At 41.2% G+C, this 17,343-nt stretch overlaps 1 pseudogene across 1 annotated transcript; it reads left to right on the top strand.

Moving 5' to 3' along the window:
* The first annotated feature begins 7,845 nt into the window (after window positions 1-7,845).
* Window positions 7,846-17,089, top strand: LOC311356572 (annotated as a pseudogene). The gene is made up of 2 exons: window positions 7,846-9,695; window positions 16,915-17,089. The product of its transcript is annotated as an uncharacterized misc_RNA (transcript).
* Window positions 17,090-17,343: the final 254 nt, after the last annotated feature.

Genomic DNA, 17,343 nt, shown 5'->3' with positions numbered 1-17,343 from the left:
ATCACATTGTCACTGCCAATATTCAATCAATGATATATTCAAACTATAACATGATGATAACAAATAAATTATACATCATTATACATACATATTTCTTACACATACACACGCGCGTGTGTGTGTGTCTGTGGCTGGTGAGAGAGAGAGAAATGGAGAGAGAGTCAGCAAGAGAACTCTGAGACAGAGAGAGAGAGAGAGAGAGAGAGAGGGAGAGAGAGGGCGAGAGGAGAGCGAGATAAGAGAGAGAAAGAAAGAGAGAAGGTAAGAGAGTGTAAGAATATAGCAGCTGATATGAAGGCCTGCATGCAGGCTGCCACACCGCTGTATGCAAAGTCATAAAGTAATGACCCGCCGAATAACGAGAACTCTAAGAACTTTGCCGTAATTAATAATAGACCCGGTCTGGTGACTCAATGCTATGATCTATCTATCGGGGGCTCATTATAATTGTGCCATCTGCTAGTATTTCCCGAAGACAAAGTCATATTAATTCACTCCAGGTTTTGGTTAGTTTAGTTTTTTTGGCCTGGGTTTCTGTGCCATTGAGCTTGAAACCACAGGTGAGAGACAGAGTGATGTCTTCATAACCCTGCAACAGACACCCTGGGGTGGCCAGGAATACACAGTGACACAATTAACCTGATGAGCTGAGGATCCACAGTATTATATTAGTGCCACCTAGTAGTACGCAGAGTAGTACACACAGTATAGCACTGCAGTGGTATGCAGATCATCCAACATTAACATGATGCTGTTGCGAACAAGGAAAATATCCCATGTGTGGTTTGTAGAAGATTATTCCTGAAAGGTGTGTGTGGTTTTGAGAAGATACTTCTTGAATATCTGTGTGGTTTAAAGGAGATAGATCTTGAATGTGTGTGGGGATTATAGAAGATGATTCTAGAAATGATTACTATTGCTTCCTCCGGTCCCCTCCTGAGAAGCAGCCTCTTCCTCTGCAGGACAGCAGAGCATGTTGACTACTGAAGACTGTTGTCTGCGTTCTCAAAGTTTGCATTGTTAACCTTAAACTCAATACTCATACAATCTACCTTTAGAACAAACAAACAAACAATATAAATCCAGGGATCATAGTTGAAGATTTGGTGGTACAAGTTTAATTCTTTTTCCATTTATTGATGAGGATCTGCTGTATGATATAGTGTCTGTTCACTATCTTAAGATGCTGGATGCTCTCTATCATCCGGAGGTTCCTGTATGCTTGTGTAAGAGGGCTGATTGTCCATTTCTGTGTTGCCTCTCTGTAACCCTGATGTATTGTTTTATCCTGCTTACCGGGCCAGATCACTCTGAAAAAGAGATTTCAATCTCAATGTGTCTCACCTGGTTAAATAAAAATGAATACATAAATAAAGACAGCCCACCAGCTGAGGTTTTCATTGATGTTCTGATTGAAAGATGGCAAATGTTGTGGGAATCATTTACAGTGTTGGGGGCAGTTACAATGGAGAACCACATGTTGGCATGTGGTTACCATGCCAACAGCAATGCCCCATTCCTGAATATTATAATAACTACTCACACCATTTCAATGAATTTCTCTAAAACAGCGTTTGTAGGAGAACCGTTCATTCATTTTAATGTCATTGTGAATTCCATAAAACATAACTTTCATATACTTTTATATATATATTTTTATGTATCACCACATTCTAAATCATTTTACACTTTCAAGTTCTTTGAAGTTCTAACCATTTAAAAACGTCACTTCATGTAGCCACACTTTTTATGCCTCTGATTCACTTAGACATGCACACACACCCACGCACACAGACACCCACACACACATACTTTATGCAATGTAAATGCTGATGTTTTATTCCAAGTGTTGGTTTCCAGGTGTGGATCTAACGACCAGACTGGGTGCTATGCTGATCACGGCCAGTAAGTGTCACTGTTTATCTGCTGCAAGCGAACTGTCACGGCTTTGATTGGGGATGTCTGTGTGTTTATGTGTGTGTGTGTTTTTGGAGGGGGGGGGGCTCTGTTAGTACCCACCCGATGTGTGTGTGTGTGTGTGTGTGTGTGTGTGTGTGTGTGTGTGTGTGTGTGTGTGTGTGTGTGTGTGTGTGTGTGTGTGTGTGTGTGAGTGAGTGAGTGAGTGAGTGAATTAATGTGTGTGTGTGTGTGTGTGTGTGTGTGTGTGTGTGTGTGTTTGATTGATTTATTGATTGATTGAGTTGGACAGTGATGGTAATCTAAATCCTCAGAAGTAAGAAGCAATTATTTTCCATGTTCAGTTGGTTCCCCATGGGCTAAGCCCTGCGTCGGGTCCGGTAGAGGACCTTAATGATGCTCCTTTACCTCATCCACCTTCTCTTTGTCTCCCTCATCCTCCACCTCGCCGTCTTCCACCTCCTCTCCACCACCACTTCTCCTCCTCCACCTCATCTTCCTTATCATCCTCATCCTCCTCATCTTCATCATCTTCTTCATTATCCTCCTCTCTCTCATCATGTGTAAAAAATACAAGAAGCTGTGTAGAAAGATTCAAGCAGTTGGGGTTGTGAGGGTTTCAGACCTAAAAGCGAGGTCACGGGTCAAACATATTTGGGAAGGGCTGGTCTAGATGTGGACCTCTGCGTATACACGCCTAAGGACTGTTCTAGATGTGGACCTCTGCCTAAGGACTGTTCTAGATGTGGACCTCTGCCTAAGGACTGTTCTAGATGTGGACCTCTGCCTAAGGACTGTTCTAGATGTGGACCTCTGCCTAAGGACTGTTCTAGATGTGGACCTCTGCCTAAGGACTGTTCTAGATGTGTACCTCTGCGTATACACACCTAAGGACTGTTCTAGATGTGGACCTCTGCGTAAACACACCTAAACTGGAGACACTACTCAGATCATATATTTAAAAAACAAGTTGAAAACTGCCTTCATTAAACATTTCACCAAGCAAAAGTAATGAGAAATTAATAAGCACAGCATAAACAGACTTCATCCTTCATCATGAAATCAGACTTTTATGTGGATTCATTCATTGCTGAATGGTTGGTGTTGACGGAATCCAAGAGTAATAAAGTGTGTCCCTGAATGAAAAGTCTTCTTAATAAGAATTACAAGGAACTTTCAGCGGTAAGATTAAGTAAATAGTATATAATTTTATTTGCTGCTGAATTTGGAGTAAAAGTATAACCTCCCCCAATATATTTCAGAAATCACTCATATTGTGGATTTAATCAAGTATTGCATTAAATAGTATTTTACTTTTGGCAGTATGGATCCACTCTTTTATTGGGCTCTCTGCTGTCACATTTAATGCAAGTCATACAGATGTCAGATACAGAATACCAACAGCATGCCAACCTTTGACAACAGGTAAACTATACTATACAATCCCCCTTGTGGTACATCAAATAGCTTAACCCATTGTGTAGGTAACATACATTACAGAGCAGAACCAAAGCAGGTCCCACTTTTCGAAAAGTGTGACCCCAGGGGGCGGGTCTTACTTTTCTTGATACAAACGTTAATTCTAAACAGCATTTTACAGAGTAGCCTATAGGAAATGCTCAAAGGTAAACCAAATGTTTGGGGGCAAAGTTTTTATATGCACAATTTAACAAAAATAAGTAGCCTACTGCACAGCGTCCTATGCCTGAATTAATTACTAAGGCTGTATAACTGCTGGTTGTTGCATTAATAGCCTACTACAACAGAGCAGACATAGGCCTATTATAAAGAGAAAATGTGTTGTACACGGGTGATGCCATTTATTTATAGGCTATATATGCGATATTTACATAAAACGTGCAGATGGATCAGGTTAATTTCATTTCAACAGATTTCCCGAGCATTTATGGGCTACGCAAACTCCAATCCACATGATAAAAAATAATTCACGGAACACCAAAGTAACGTTTGACAGTTTAATTAAAACAACTTGAAATTACTCAAATCAATAACTTACATTGTTTCACATTGGCTGTAGCCCATGTATATTAGGGCTGTACACAGAGCCGAACACACGCAATAAGAGCAGCCAGCCTATAGCGGCAGCCTAACCATGAACAATATGCCATTATTATATAATACAGCAGTAACACAACACAACCCTCTCACTGCCTGGAGAGACGCAACGGCGCGCAGGTGACTTTTAAGCATGTAACTAAACAAGCTTGTGTAAGTGGGTAGTGGGGCTGCAGGCAGCGCCCCCATGCTTCGAGCGGCTCTAGTGTGGTAATGACAAGCATTAGGCCAGAGCTGCCAACTCTCACGGTTTCACCGTGTGACACGCGCTTTTCCCTGTTTACACACGCTCACACGCCACACATCCAATTTCTCACGGCAAAAAAAAAGCTGAGATTCTACAGAATCTCACTCCGGCCAAAACCCAAAAGTTGGCAGCTCTGTTGTCTGGCTGTGACAGGCAGTCCGGCAGCTCTGCTCCGCCACCGGAGCTCCGGCTAGAGTCTGGGAGTACAATCCCTTTCTCCTCCATGTCGCGGTTCAATCTGGACTATAGAGTCAAAGCTTCCTTTCCCCCAATTCCTTCTCAACCATGGCCGAGATAACCCACACTACGAGTTTTTACTTGTTGTGGAAGTACCAGAGACGTCAGACAAAGTCTTAATGATTCATAATATCATCCGGAGGCGCACATAGATTTTGGCCGTGATATTAGATATTATATTATATAGATACCTATATATTATGTAAGGGATAATGTATAGAACGCCGGTCATTATTGGGAAGATAACGCAGAGTGATACGAAAGACGTGAATCAGAGGCAAAACATCCACTTTCCTTGACAGCGGTCATTATATGCTTAGCAACGCTCATTATCAAAAAAATAATTCACTGCTGGAAGTCAGGAAGGCCCATGCAAGTGAACGGAGCGTTCCACAGCATTGAGAAGAGCCATGTAATAAATAATATTATATTATTAGGTGCCAAGCACAAAGTGTGCGAAGGCAACTTATTGTAAAAAGTTTGTGCAAACTTTGTACAAACATATCTCGTAACCGGTTTGACCTACACTCATGAAACTTTGCTCACACATGCATATCCACATGCTCAACAAATATGCCTCAAGAACCTATGACTTCCGGTTCCCAGATTTGCCGCCATTTTGAATTTAGATAAAAACAGTAAATTGCTCCCAGGCTCCGAACGATCCCAGGTTTTTTGACTTTACAAAAATCCTTTAGCCCATATCATTTATGGACCATTATCTTCAATCTGATAAAGATTAGTCAGTACAATAAAGTTTAAAGCATCCATGAGCCATTGACTTCTAAAAGGGGCGTGGTTTAAAACACATTTAAAACCTATGATGTTGAGCCCAATACAAAAGTTGTTCATAATCAAATTCTGAACAAGATAAAGTTTACATATTTTCAAATGGGGCGTGGCATCGAGATGGGCGTGGCCTGTCACTAAAATCGCCACAGTTCATAGACGCAATGTTTGATTTGAGCGCAACCGACACAGTGGCTGTTGGGCCCAAAGTTCCAACTCCTCAAGTAAAATGAAGTTGATTGACAAAACAACATGGCCACCAGAGGCTAAAAATCGTCAAAAATAGTTAATTGCTCATATCAACATCAAGTTGGACTCCTATGATGTTGACTCCATTACAAAAGTTGTTCGGAATCAAATTCTGAACAAGGTAAACCCAACATCGTGTTTGTCATGTTTGTAGCGCCCCCTACAGGATCTTTAAAAAGGAGCCCCTGCGCCACGTTTCACCAATATGTATGAAACTTGATAGACACGTATAACGTGACAATACCTACAGAAAAGCCTCTTGGACCCATGCCCCAAAACCCACAGGAAGTTGGCTATTTTCATTTTCATTTTCGCATTCGGCGGCCATTTTCACTTTTTCGCCTTGTATTTGAATGAACTCCTCCTAGAGAATTTATCAGATCTGCTTCAAAATTGGTCTGTACAGTCAAGAAATGGTGCTGAATGAACGCTCCACAATTTGTGACTGTACGTTGAAGGGCGTGTCCGTGGCGTGCCGTCAAAGTTGGCCACTTTTAATGGAATATCACGCCGTGGCCTGTCACTAAAATCGCCACAGTTCATAGACGCAATGTTTGATTTGAGTGGGACCAAGACAGTGGCTGTTGGGGCCCAAAGTTTCAACTGCTCAGTTAATATGAAGTTGATTGCCAAAACAACATGGCCGCCAGAGGCTAAAAATCGTCGAAAATCGTCAAAGATTTACTTAACGCCAAAAGACAGGGTTAACTTAACCCAATCGTCATCAAACTGGGGATAGTCCAAGGCACATGGGTCCAGATGAAACATTATTTTTGTGAACGAGTGAGGAACTATCCCACACAGCATGAGACTCCTAGGCGAATCCGCTTTCAAGTCGCCAAACCCGTGTTACTGTCACATTTGTTTTGGCCCCGCCCAGAGGATCCGCTCCGCCTCCGAAATTGTACGGTCAAACAGCGGATCCTGAGCGGACCCGTATCGGATCCGCGGACATGGACGCGCCTTTACTTATAACGGTTGGAAGTACACCAAGAGCCGAGACAATCATATCAGTTCAGATTTTTTTGCTGGAACACGGTTGCGTAAGTATTGATTTATTTATATATCTTTCGACATTCACAGTACTACATTGGCCTTTGTGTTTTTTTTAATAATTTATGTATGATTGTAATGACGTTGTTTGATATTAGGACTAGCAGTAAAACTTTATAATTTTTTGCAACAGGCTATTGTTAGCTTAGAGGTGATTATCATGTGAGTCTGTAGCCTATTTGATTTTAAATGGAATAGCAATTTCGGCAGAATATGTTATGGTAGTTAAGTTAAGTTAAGTTATCCTTTATTGTCCCTTTTTGGGGAAAATTATTTTGCTGCTTTTGACCCATCCGGGAGCCGGTGAACACACACACACACACACACACACACACTATAGATCAAGCTGATGAATTGGCACTGGTATTTCAGTCAATGAAGTGGGGTAAATGTTACAGTCACTTGTCTGCTATGATCGATAGCAGCTACAACTTTAACATGTTCCATCGCGAAAATCGTATGCCCATCGGCCACTTTGGCCTTGGTGCCCTGCGCTCTGCCAGTAGAACAGCTCAATCGGAATAAAAAAAATATTATTATTACATTTATAAAACGGGTGGCTTAAATCAGGCGATCTGTTTGGTTCCTAACTGTTGTATAATGAGCGTATACACACAGCTATGATGCGCAATCAGTTTACAGAGTTCCGTATCACTCCTCGCCTAACTTGAACTGTTGTTTATTTATTTATAAAAGCAATAGCATAGTTCACTGAAGCCTAAAAATATGCTGGTTGGAGGGTGGAAATGTTGTAAAGCAATAGGCACACGGTTAGTGAACTCGATAGTAGGCTAAATTGCCGGCGAACAAAGCTACCGTCTCTAGCCTTCTCTCTGAAGGATGCCACAGTGTGTTGCATAGCAACACACAATAACCTAATTACTAAACTAATTAAAGAACATGACACACTTACCTTCTGTTGAATTCCTTCTTTCTGAGTCAGACTGGGAATAAATTCTGAGGTCTTACTTAAATACATACCTATGGCAGCGGGTGTCAGTATACAGCTGTTCCCATGTCAATGCATGATTAATTTCAATCCCTAACCTGGATTAAGATTTTTTTAAACATTCATTTTCTATGTAAATCTAGGCCTATTCATGGGGCCGAATCAAGAAGTGCATCCCAAATTTTCAATGTTGCTCTATTTCTGTTCTTGTCTAGTTTGTAGCAATGAAACAACACCACCATTTGACAATGTATTTATTTAAATACAACATTAGAAACAATGATCAATGATACATTTACTGTCTTTTCTTTTTTTCTGTCTTTCTGAAATGTCTCTTAGAACTAAAATTAATAGAAAGACTGTGCCTGTCTCATTATCGACCTTAAGACGAAGGACACATGTAGACGTTGAAAAAAGGCTTCATCAAATAAGGACTGACATGACTGACATGGACATGACAGGAATAGGGGCAGATGACACAGTTATTTCTGAGAACACTGCCCAACCCTCTTCAGCTGCACATGCAATGCCAGAGGTGCAAGTTGTTACAGAAGAGGACATGGAATTGGAGGCAGATTTTGATGATGTGTATTGGGATGGGACATCAGGTTTGGATTCTGAAAATGATGATGACCTAACATCACTTTCTGAGAACATTGCCAACTGGGCAGTGAGTTTTGGCATTTCCATGGTAGCCCTGACTGCACTGTTGAGTATACTCCATATAACCCATCCCAATCTGCCAAAGAATGGTAGGACCCTTCTCAAGACAAAATTGCATTATGCTATTCAGGAGAAGGCTGGGGGGAACTTTGGCATCCTTTCCTCCTTGAAGGCCACTATAAGCAAATATGCAAAAACACTGACAGAGGGCATGACATTGGGGCTGCAGATTAATGTAGATGGTCTACCACTATTTAAAAGTTCCACTGTACAGCTGTGGCCCATCCTTGGCTTACTGGTTACCGTCCGCATGAAGGAACCTGTGGTCATTGGGGCGTACTGTGGACCGAAAAAACCTAGTTCGGCCACAGAGTTCCTATCTGATTTTGTCAGAGAACTATAGGAGCTAGAGGCTGGGTTTTGCTTTGGAGATAAGTAACTAACTTTAAAATCAAGCTTCACACGGTAGTCTGTGATACCCCTGCACAGGCCTTTGTGAAAAATACAAAGGCCCATAATGCTTACCATGGGTGCGATAAGTGCCTACACCCAGGGCAATACCAGAACCGGCTTATGTCGTTCCCTGGACCAGAGTGCCCCCTTAGAACCGACATCTCATTCAACCTGAAGGTTGATGAATTACACCACCATGAAGGGCCACATCCATTTCAAAACATCAAGGTTGGCATGGTAATGCAGTTTCCCTTAGATTATATGCATCTAGTGTGTTTGGGCATTGTAAGGAAACTGCTCCAGACCTGGCTTCGGGGTCCGTTAACAGTAAGACTGCCGGCATCAATAGTAGACGGGATGTCAGGCAAACTCCAGTCCATGAGGCCCCATGTGCCAATTGAGTTTGCAAGGAGACCACGGTCGCTTAGGGAGTTGGATCGTTGGCAGCCAACTGAATTCCGACAGTTCTCACTGTACACTGGCCCTGTGGTGCTGGCGGGATTCCTGGACCGGAACATGTACTACAATGTCATGCTCCTGTCAACTGCTATATCCATTTTGGTAAGCCCTGAACATCTCTACCTTGCTGACTATGCTGGACAAATGCTAAAAACTTTTGTCAACCATTTTGGTGAGCTTCATGGGACAGACCAGATTGTCTACAATGTCCACTGTCTGGTCCACCTGGCAGACGAGGTGAAGAGGCATGGCTGTCTGGACTCTTCAGCGTTCCCATATGAGAAGCACCTTGGGAAAATGAAAAACTCATTAGAAAACCTAGAGTTCCCTCTAGCTCAGTTCATTCGGCGCCTTTCGGAGGTTACAACTACCAAATTGGATGCTGACGCAGGCATGGTACTGAAAAGGGAGCATTTTGTGGGCCCAATTGTTGTTGGCATGCGAGTTCATGTGCAATATGGGGAAATGCGTTGTGAAAGGTGGACCTTAAAATTATCGACAGGGGACAACATGTTTCTGGTGGGGAATAAAATCTGCCTTCTCAAAAACATCATCCAAAATTATAATGGTGTGTACGCTATTTACACAGAATTTTCCCGGCAGTCTCCATTCTTTTTTTTTTTTTTTTTTTTAATATATTTATTGAGTTTTCAAATTTTTCAACATACAGACAAATATAATTATTCACATATAAAACAAATATAAAATAAATACAAATACAAAAACAAAAACAAAGTACAAGCAAATAATAGTAAGAAGAAAAAAGAAGAAGATGTATAAGTAATTACAACCTGCACTTTCCATACAAGGTTAAGCTTGGAAATATTGCACTTGCATCAGAAATGTCAATCTAAGCCTCAAGCAAACCCCTGGCGTGGTGGCTCTCAAGAAATCCCATAAATTGTCCCCACACTTTAAAGAAAATTTTCATTTTCCCCTTGGAGGCATATGTCAATTTTTCTAAAGCTAAACAGTTGGAGAGACTTTTGAGCCAATGGCTCACTGTCGGAGTCTCCGTACTTTTCCATGTGACTGCAATGCAGTGTTTAGCCACTAGGGAGCAAAGAATAACAATTTTTTTGTTCATACTAGACAACTTTAAATCTGGTAGAAGTACTCCAAGGATAAAAATGCGGGGGCAGACAGGCAACACAGTGCAAATCACATCTGAAATTGTTTTAATGACCTTTTCCCAAAAACATTTAATATCAGGGCAGCTCCAGATGCAGTGAAACAATATTCCCTCTTCAAGACCACACTTAATACATAAATCTAGGTTATTATTATCAAAGCGATGTAACAGAGAGGGAGTTATGTATGTACGCATGATCCATTTAAATTGTAATAGTTTATATCTGGTGTTAATAGTCTGGGTTTGTGCATCATGGCAAACTCTTTTCCATTCGTCCTCAGCAATCTCTACATCCAAATCTCTAGACCAGGCCAATCTACATTTATCTGATGATTCTTTAGATTCATTCACAAGAATCTTGTATATCGAGGAGACCTGTCCACGTCCTTTAAGATGATCAAGAACAGCCTTTTCCAGACTGGACAATGGTGGTCTATAGGGGGACTTTTTGAGTGCCGTTAAAATATAACTCCTAATTTGTAGGTATTTGAAAAAATGTTTTGAAGGGATATTATAAATTGTTTTTAAATCATCAAAGCTATAAAGCACGTCATTCTCATTATACATATCCATAACTTTACTAATCCCTCTCTCTGCCCACAATTTAAAGCCAAGGTCACTTCTGCCAGGAGCAAATCTGCAGTTTCCCCAAATCGGTGTAAAGCCTGATATATCTGGTTCTATTTTAAAGTAAGACTGGATTTTATACCAGACTCTTCTTGTATTCTTGACAAATGGGTTATGAGTGTCTTTAAGCAGGTTTTTCAATGTATTAGAATACAGATAGAGCTTTAGTGGGAGAGGAGATGTAGTGGCGTTTTCTATTGTGACCCAGGGTATTGTGGAATTGTCTGAGAACCAGAACATTGCTGCACTAATCTGGGCCGCCCAATAATACCAGACAAAGTTTGGAACTTGGAGTCCTCCTCTTTCGAATGGCAAGTAAAGTAGGGTGAGTCTAAGCCTTGGTCGTTTGTTGTTCCAAATAAAGTTTGTTGTAATTTCTTTCAATTTGGGGAATAGATTAGATGGGGGCTGCAAAGGGATAGATTGGAATAAATATAAAAGTTTTGGTAAGATATTCATCTTAATAATGTTGACACGGCCAATCATAGAAATGGGAAGCTCTGACCATCTTTTAAGGGATTCCGATACAGATTTTAAAATTGGATTATAGTTAGTAGGAACTATGTCATTGATATCTGGCGTTATTTTTATTCCTAGATAGGTAAAGCCATGAGGCGAGTTATGAAATGTATTCACTAATGGGGGATTGTCCCTCTCAGTTTTCCTAAAAAACATAATATTTGATTTTGTGTTATTCACTTTATAACCAGAGATACTTCCAAAAGTCTCCAACAGTTTTGTAAGTGATGGTAAGGATTGCATTAGCTGTCTCATGAAAATAACAATATCATCAGCAAAGAGGCCCAGACGATGTTCATAATTTCCAATTGTAACTCCTGTTATTAAAGGGTGAGATCTGATTGTCATTGCTAGGGGTTCGATCGACAGGACAAATAAGAGAGGTGACAATGGGCACCCCTGTCGTGTACCCCTGGTTAGGGTAAAGGGTTTTGATATAATTGTGTTCGTCAGAACTTCAGCAGTGGGATTGTTGTAGAGCAATTTTATCCATTTAATAATTTTTTCTCCAAAACCAAATCTAGGCAATATTTCAAATAGGTACGGCCATTCAACTCTGTCGAAGGCTTTTTCAGCGTCCAGGGACAGAATGGCCGCATCTCGTCTTTCCTTTTCGTTATGAACAACATTGAGCACCCTTCTTAAATTTTGAAACGCCTGTCTGCCTCTAACAAATCCATTTTGGTCTACATGAATTAGACCTGGCAGGAGATTTTCTAGCCTCTTTGCTATGACCTTAGCCATAAGCTTTGCATCAGCATTTAAAAGTGATATGGGTCGATATGATTCACATTTAGATGGTGGTTTACCAGGCTTCAGAATGTTCATAATAAGAGCTTTAGAGAGAGAAGGTGGCAAGGAATTTGTTTTGAATGCTTCTTCAAGCATGTCCAAAAAGGGAGGCAGCAGCTTATCTTTAAAAGTTTTAAATAAATCGATGGGAAGTCCATCAGGGCCCGCAGCTTTCCCCCTCTTCATATCTGCAAGTGCAATATCTAGCTCTGAAAGCTTCATGGGACTGTCGAGAAATTCCTGGTCCTCAATAGAAAGCGTTGGAAAATCAAGACTATCAAGAAAACTGGTTCTCGTGATCTTGTTCGTGTTACTAGGCAGTTCAGATTTATAAAGTTTTTCATAATATAATTTAAATCTCTCATTTATTTCCTTTTGGTCATTAGTAACAACTCCAATTGAATTTTCAATTTCGTGGATCATTTTTTCATTCTGTAATTTTTTTATTCGCCAGGCAAGCAGTTTACCAGCTTTTTCCCCTTGGTCATAGAAGGACTGCTTTAATTTATTTAAATTAGTTAGGGCCTTGTTTGCTGACTGTTCATTATAATGGGCTCTCAGTATGGTTAGTTTATGTTCAAGTGCTGGGGTATGGTTAATTATGACCTCACCTTCCAACTCTTTAATTTGGTTTTCAATTTCCATCATTTTGTTCTTGAATTGTTTAGATTTAAAGCTGGTATAACTAATTATCTGGCCTCTGATATACGCCTTAAAAGCTTCCCATCTAATTAAAGAAGAAGTTTCAGTGGTATTGACGAGAAAGAACAAATCTATGTGTTGGCCAATGAAACAAATGAAATCGTGATCCTGCAACCATTTATTATCAAATTTCCATCTGGAAGGTCCACAGAATTCTTTGGTAGCACTGTACTCAATAGATACTGTAGCGTGATCAGAGATGATTATGCTATTGTAATAACAATTTTTCACATTTGGTACTAAAGTTTTAGAAAACAGGAAAAAATCCAATCTTGAGAACGTCTTATGAGTGGTCGAATAACATGAAAATTCTCTCTTGTCTGGGTTACGCTCCCTCCAAACATCGCAAAGGCCCAACTCTCCCATGAAGTTAAGGATTATTTTCCTCGATTGATTGTGGGAGGAGTCCTGATTACCATTACGATCAAAATCGGGATTTAACGCGCAATTGAAATCCCCACCTATAATAATATCCCCTCTTAATGAGGCAAGTGTTAGGAAAATATTATTATAAAATTGTGGCTCATCTTTATTAGGTCCATAGATATTTACTAAAATAAGATGTTGACCAAAGAGAGTGCCCTGTAAAATAATGAACCTACCCCCGGGGTCTAGAGTGGTGGTATTGACCTGAAATGGAATTGACTTGTGAATTAGGATGGCAACCCCTCTAGCATGGGATGAGAAATTAGCCACAAAGACCTGACCTTGCCACCTTCTCCTTAACCTGATAACTTCACCTGAAGTTAAATGTGTCTCCTGTAGGAGTACAATTTTAGAACCTAAGTGTTTAAGCCTTGTCATAACTTGTTTTAGCTTGACCAATCTACCCAGGCCTCTGACATTCCAAGAGGATATTTTAAATAGCTGATTACTAGCCATGTAACCTTTTATAAAGAGATCTGTCAAAGGGGACCATCATGTATCTGAGTGGCTGTATCACCGTTTGCTTAACAAATTTTACAAAAGAGGTTGAAAAACAGGTCAAAATAACCATAAGACAAATTGAGAGAAAGACAAAAAGAAAAAAACAAACAAACAAACAAAAAAGCAACAGCAACATATAACATTTTGCTAGAACCTGCAAAACAACCACAGTTAACCACTGTGGCATCGACCTAACGACTGCCTTCTATCTACAGTCAAAACTAAATTATTACACCAACTTTCTTGGCTTTTGTTGATCCTGCAGAGAGGAGCAACAAAAATAAAACTAACTTGTTTACGCTTTATCTCTGACTCTTAGTCTATGTAATTAAATTTAAAGACCCTTTAAATATACAGGATTTCTTATGGAACTAAAATTGTAAATGTTTCGCCCAGGTTGACTCTGATGAATAAAAATGACTCTATAGTTTAGCACAAACTAGGTGTAAATAATAGCTTATGTTTCTGTCTCTTAATATTGTTGCTCGAGACAATTTAAAGCAGTGGTTCTCAAACTTTTTCGGTCACCCCCCACTTTGGACAAGGGGGGATGTTCAAGCCCCACCTGCCCCCATCGCCCCAACACAACGCTAACGAAATACGCCAAGCTTAACATCTCCACATTTATTGAAGTAACGTCAAGTTACATCATGTTGTATCTAAATTCTAACTCAATAACGTCAAATAACAGCAAGTTCAACAATAGAGAAAATAAAAGTGCAGCTGTGTCATGACTTGTACCAAGTTCAGAAAAAGAGAAAATAAAAGTGCCACTTTGCAATCTGTTAAAAAAAAAAAAAGACGAGCAATGCATTTGGCAAGACAGGTGAGCAATTGAACTTATGAGACCTATACCTGCATGAGTGGCTGCAAAGCTGCAAGCTTAAAATGTTCAAATGTAGGCCTATTTCAAATAAAAAAAAAATCATTATTAGTGACACATCTACAAAATATGCGAGCAGCGCCCCCCCGGCCGAGAAGAGAGCTGGAGTGTCAGCGGACACGCTATCGGACGGGGAGGACTCCAGTGACGAGGCTCAGCATCGGGACGAAGCTGCTGCTCGGTTACAACACCTAAAGACGGCTCTGTCGGTGTGTGATCGCGGTGGCGAGAAGCACGGTCGTTCGTTTCCCAATATCGCTCAGATGGACAGATTTATCCTCGCCGCCCCTGCTCAGTGCGTCCAGCGCTCCGAGACTTCTCCGGTGCTGGATCTGATATTCAGGTCGGGTGTGGTTTTAAGTTGTGCGGGTATAAGGCCGGGTGCGGGTTTGCAACATGAGAGGCGTGCAGGACTCTGCTCTGCTCACCTCTCTCCGTCCCGCTCTGCCTCTGGCTCACACACACTCTGCCCCCAGCCCCCGCTCTTCCGCTCGCGTCACTTTTTAAAATCCCCTTCAGCGAGAAACATGTATTTGCCACATCTTGCTCCGACTGTTTTTGACTGACTAATTTTAAAATGTTTAGCTGCCCTGGCCTACAGGCAGGTTAACGAGCACAGCGACGCGGCGCCCCCGATGTAGAATGACGAGTTGGAACGCGGCGACAGCACTTATTTTATAGCATGTATATATCTTATAGCGACATTCTGCTTGAAAATACGAGATATGACTTGTGGTCCATATCGCCCAGCCCTACTGTCAAGCTTTCACTCCTACCATAAGAAATGTGGAGTTTTCAGTGAAATTTCCTCCCGTTTGTCGCGCCCCACCTGTCACGTCTCTGTTCCCCACCAGTGGGGCGCGCCCCACACTTTGAGAACCGCTGATTTAAAGGAAGATGGAAGAAACAAACAGAAAACTATGCACTGCACAAATTAACATATAGTATATAATAACAAAATTACCACCCAAAGTATGTTATATTTGCATGTGCTGTCTAATGATTAAATAATTTGAACGTCCATGCTCACAACCCAAAAGAGGATGAATTTCAGTCATCATTGAAATAAAGTCTAACCTAGAAAGCTACTCAAACGTTTCAGTAAATGCAGCACTTTAACATAGCCTATGCAAATACGTACTCACTTATTCAACCTCTTCTGGATGGCTACTACTGATATTTTTCCGGAGGAAGACATGTACATCTTGAGGAGACAGAAATGTGTAGTTCTTTCCACCGTGTGTGATGCGGAGCTTTGCAGGGAACTGCAAGCCGTACTGGATTCCTTCAGAGCGGAGCCTCTGTTTCACCGCGTCATAGGCTTTCCTCTGGCGTTGCACTTCAGCGGAGAAGTCCGAAAAAAACTTCACTTGTCTGTTTTCGTACATGACTTTCCCCTTTGCTTGAGCCGCTTTCATCACACGAACTTTATCCTTGAAGTTTAAAAACTTCATGATCAACGGCCTGGGAAAGGGGGCAGAGCGCGTGGATTTTGCTGGACCGGTAGGGAAACTGGGGATACGATGAGCGCGTTCAATCCGCACCGCCGTCGGGAAATTCTCCGCACCAAGAATATCGGGGAGCCACTTCTCCAGGAAAGCTTCTGCATCCCTGCCTTCTGCGCTTTCTGGGAGGCCGATGAGACGTAGATTGGAGCGACGTGAGCGATTCTCCAGGTCCTCGTTCTTCTCAGTAAGAAATTTAACTTGCGTTTCCAATTCCGTCATCTTGGCTGTAAGCTGGGCTGCTGTATCTTCCGTGTCACTTATGCGGGTTTCAGCTGTGGTTAACCGTCCCCTGATTGTATCCAGATCTGTTCTAATGTGTGCTATACCGTCAAGTACTTCACGATGCCACTCTAAACTTTCTGCCTTTAGTGAATTAATGGCCGCAAGTATAGCATCTGGCTGTTGGGGACGAATGGCATGTGGAGTATCTTCATCGGAGACTGCGGCTGTGTCAGTCATAATGGTGTTGCAATTATCCGCGAGCGGGCTAGCAGCCTCCTCGTCCTCGCTAGCGCGACTCTCGTTGCTAGCTAGCGTTGACCTTGTTGTTGGTAATTCAGCATTAAACTGATTTTCAGTTTTTTGTCTTGTTGAATTTTTGTTTTTTCCCATTTTGGTTTGCTTTACCCGCTTTAGCTGCCGTTCAGGACTGAAAAGGGTCTGTTTTATAATTCACTTGTGAGAGACTCACGAAGTGCGACTGTCTAGCTCAACGCCATAACCGGAAGTCAGTCTCCATTCTATACTTACCCCTTCAACTCAAATTAACATATTTGTCGTAAATGATGCATCTGATGAGCTGAAGTCGGTTGAGGTGTCAGCGCTGCGACAGAAATGTGTAGCCTTACCCCTCCCGCTAAATGAAACACAAAAAAAAAAAATCAGTTCAATCAATCAATCAGTTTAAACAATCAGTTCAAGTTATCAGTTCAATCAATCAATCCGTTTAAACAATCAGTTCAAGCTAAAAACTCTAGTATATATATCTAGTTGACTACTAACTTCTGACTATGACTTCCATTACTCTGGATGAAAATTTGCTGTAAGTATTTCACAAAAGTTGGTATAATTCCATATATACACTACACCCATAATTTCCTGTTTTCAAAATATGAGAGGACATATTATCCCTCAAAATGCCAGGGGAAATTATATTGTGTG

The sequence above is a fragment of the Micromesistius poutassou genome (assembly GCF_964030765.1).
Source record: "Micromesistius poutassou genome assembly, chromosome: 12".
Taxonomy (NCBI): domain Eukaryota; kingdom Metazoa; phylum Chordata; class Actinopteri; order Gadiformes; family Gadidae; genus Micromesistius; species Micromesistius poutassou.
The sequence above is the reverse complement of the archived record's forward strand: the minus strand, read 5'-3'. Positions and strand labels throughout refer to the sequence as shown.